This window comes from Chrysemys picta, unplaced genomic scaffold (assembly GCF_011386835.1).
Source record: "Chrysemys picta bellii isolate R12L10 unplaced genomic scaffold, ASM1138683v2 scaf3437, whole genome shotgun sequence".
NCBI lineage: Eukaryota > Metazoa > Chordata > Testudines > Emydidae > Chrysemys > Chrysemys picta.
Window position 1 is genome coordinate 1552 of NW_027056139.1, and position 3969 is coordinate 5520.

Below are 3969 nucleotides of genomic sequence, written 5' to 3' on the forward strand. Positions count from 1 at the left end.
GATACGCAACTTCAGCTACGAGAATAGAGTAGCTGAAGTCGACATATCTTAGATCGATTTACCTCGGGTCCTCACAGCGCGGGATCGACGGCCGCGGCTCCCCCGTCAACTCCGCTTCCGCCTCTCGCTCTGGTGGAGTTCCGGAGTCGACAGAGAGCACGTTCGGGGATCGATTTATCGCGTCTAGACAAGACACGATAAATCGATCCTCGATAGATTGATTACTACCCGCCGATCCGGCAGGTAGTGAAGACGTACCCTTAGACCTTCACTGACAAAACAAATGGGTCCAGCTTTGTCGCTTATACACATGGTGTCAAGGCTGAATCCCTACTCTGGCACTTCGAGTGCAGAAGGTGGAGGCTGGCAAGGATTTAAAAAATCAATACTTGCCACTCCAGGCTTGTATTACACTCCCAAGGTTACAGCTTTTCTCTGACCTTGTCTTGGTAAACGCTGCCACCACCCAAATGCAAAAAAAACCCTTGGACCCAGGAAGGAGCACTTGGGAATTCTTCCCTGTGGGGTATCCTCAAGACCTTTCAAATCCCGCCCCCCCGTCCCCAGGGAAGAGCTGAGAAAGAAAACAAAGGAAATCTGCTGTTGCCACCAGCTAATTAAACGACATGCACAAACCTCTTAGGACACCAAAAATCCAATTCTGTTCTTAAAAAAGGTAAATTTTGTTAAAAACAAAAAGGAAGAAAGTACATCTGGAACTTAGGCTTTTTGCTAGATCTTAAAAGAAAACAATTACAAAAACTAAGCATCAAGATAGCTCTCTTGAGGTTCAGCTTCAAGGTTACAAGCAAAACAAAAGTATCTGGGGTTAGCACAGAGGAGATCCACAAGCCAAAATAAAGAAATAAACCTGATCGCATCTAGTTAAACATTCCCTGTCCAATGATTTTTCTCGGTATGGAAGATGAATTTTCATACCTGGTTCCAGCCTTACACAGAATTGCTGCTCCGTGTCCCGTCTCCAGAGAACAGACACAGACAAAGAGATGTTTTTTCCCCATTTTAAAAAGTTTTAGCCCTCCCATTGGATCTTTTGGTCAGGTGCCCACTCCTGTTCCTTTAGCTGGGGAACTTTGTTAACCCTTTACAGGTAAAGCAAGCAGAGAACAGCCACCAAGAGGGACTTTATAGCTAACTGGCTGGCTGGGTATTCATAAAAGGGAGCCCCCCCCCCTCATTTATTACACATGGTCACGCTACATCTGGCTACTTGTCCTACAGAAAACAGGCCCTGTGTGGAGTCCTCCACATGGAGTCCCATTGCTGTTCTGCTTGTTCTCCTTGATCCAACCCTTCTCTGAACAAGTAGCTCACACAGTCAGGTCCTACACAATCCAACATTCTGCTGGAAGCCATTAGAACCCTTCTTAGACTGTCAATTCTTGGGAGCTGGGCCTGTGTCTTCCTTTGTTTGCAGACAGAGCCCAGTATATTGTAGGTGCTGCCCGGATACATCATCATCCTCAACTCACCACAATTTCTGATCCTGATTATTCATTGCTCTGCAACATTGTTAATTTATCTACCAGGTGTTCCGTGTGGAGGGGTTTTGAATGAAGGTAGAATATTCTACCCGATGATGTTCTCTGTCTAAATCCCTTTCACCCTGATATATATTTTTTCTCATTTTGGTTTAGGATTTCATTATGAAAAAAAGTTTCTTAAGACTCTTGTTTGTTCTCAGCAAGAGCATCGACTGGCATAACATGCCTGACTTTTTTATTCATAACTTTGCATCAGACACTGCAGGAGCCATAGTGGTGAGTAAATAATATACACAGGGTCCGTGTTGTTGGTTGGAAAAGGTTGATGAACTGTGGAGAATACTTAGCTGCTAAACCCACGCTAGGGTCCATGGAATCTGGAGAGTTGTAAAGAACTTTGTTGTATACACTGAAGCAATTATTTCAGTGTGTAAAATTGAGGTCAGTGCTGATTGACTGGAAATATTAGTGTGAATGGACAGAGAGAGGATGCTAGTTGGTGGGAAGTAGGAGATGAGTGAACAGAGATGGATGAGGAAATGAGGGAGTGAATTTGTGGCTGGGTAGAAACAGATGAGATCCCTTTGGACAACACCACTGGCTGAGCAACTTCATGATCTGGGAGCTCTTCCATCAGAAAGGAAGATCCTGGGTTTTGGCTGGGCTCCTTGTTACTTTTGGAATATCTGATGTTCTTTTAGCTGGGGATTTATTGGAGACTCCGGAGAAGCCTGTGGCTAATTTAGCCTTTTTTGAGGCCTCCAGAGTTAGCTGTGATGCCAGGGCTTTGTATAACCTCCTCAACGAATGTGTGAGGGAGTAGGACTGATGCTGGGAGCACTTGTGTCTCATTTACTATGTTTGCCCCTTTGTGACTTACAGGAGATGATTAAGAAAGAACCCCGGGACTCTCTCTCCAGCACCATACGGCTCCAGGCCATGGCCATCATTATCGAGCTGAGGTAACGTGACTTCTCATTTAACTGCCCAGCCTTCACACCTGGCTTCTCACTCCATGCTCGGTGGGACCAGAGTTGCCAATAGCAGTCCCTCACTTCATGCCTTTTTCTCTTTAGATGCTGAGGACTCTTTGGGGAGGAGCTGGGGGACTATTGCATGGCTGACTGATGATTTTCTACCCAGTAACTTTCTAATCCTCTTTACTCCACATGTGATTCAAAGCCAAGAGTCTCTGCAGACATTTTGAGATGATTTTCTTTCTGGAGGTGTCAGCTGAGTCATTTCCTTCACTCTCTTCTGTAGCGTTTCTGAGCCGGATTTACTATTCGGGTCACCAGTCCCTGCCCTCCCGTGCTTTTCCTGTATTCTGTTAATCTTTGCCAGTGTCTTACTCTTCTACATTGTTACTGTTCACATGATCTTGTTCTCTTGTATAGTCCAGATGTCTCTTAGTCTCACACTCCTTCAGCATAACCCTCAGTTCATGTCCTCACCATCTGATGCCTCCGTTACGCTTCAGCACCTCAAAGTCCAATCCAGGCTTCTTCCTTTTACCAGCAAAAAGCATGTGGTGAAGGCCATGAGCTCCCACCAGAGATGGGTCCTGCTGAGAACATTCCTCAAGAGCGTGTTTTCCCTGCCACTTCTAGTGACATTGCAGGTGCAAGGAGTAATCAGGGGTATAAGCGGCCAGTACACAAAGGTAACTCAAGAATGGTTTCCTGTTACTTACTTTGGGCCCATATTGGTGATATGTGACTAAACTGTCAGCGAAATTTCTCATGGAACGCCATTGTGGAGTATCAGTTGGGGACTTTAGCCCCGGTGACGTGGCCCTGATCATTCGTCCCATGCATACAGCAAGTAGCTGCCACATTCCCAATTATGAAAATGATCCATCCGTTTTCAATTTACTAGGGAACTACTGGGGATCCCAGTCTGGGTGGTGAAGCTAGAATGAGGCATGTGGAATGAGGAAAACGTACTTAGTGCTTGCCCCAGAAATGGGGCTGGCTATTGTTTGATCACTGACCGGGTATTTCTGATGTGTGGCACCTCCCACAGCTAGGTCCTCTTGCATGAAGGGGCTGAATAAAGTTGGGGTCCTGCGGCACTCGATACAGCCACATTATCAGCCTGAACTTTACTTTAGTCCCTACCTGTGACCTGCAATTATTTGCAGTTACACCTTAGCTCACGTGGGCACCTGAAATACCTGATTTCACACCTAAATCCAGTACTTTGGCATCGAAGTGATCAACTTGACGGTTGAAAAGACCAGTAGGAGCAAAGCTGCGCCTGCAAATTGTTGGTGTAAATATGGTGGCAAATCTTTAAACATCTGACCCGTACTCTCAGAGTTGCTAAAGCTTTCAGTGCCTGCGCTTTTTTAATTCTGAAAAGCCATTTATGGCCCTAAAGTTGAGGGGAGAGAAATTACGGACACTGGACCAAATTCACTACCAAAGTCAATAGAATTTAGAACACTTAATTTGCCTCACAT

The 3969-nt window shown here is 45.5% G+C and overlaps 1 long non-coding RNA gene across 1 annotated transcript; it reads left to right on the plus strand.

Annotated features, from left to right (window-relative positions):
- Nucleotides 1-1661: 1661 nt before the first annotated feature.
- LOC135980459 (uncharacterized) lies at nt 1662-3167 on the plus strand. Its single transcript, XR_010597521.1, has 3 exons — nt 1662-1781; nt 2388-2467; nt 3024-3167. It is a non-coding gene; the product is annotated as an uncharacterized LOC135980459 (long non-coding RNA).
- Nucleotides 3168-3969: the final 802 nt, after the last annotated feature.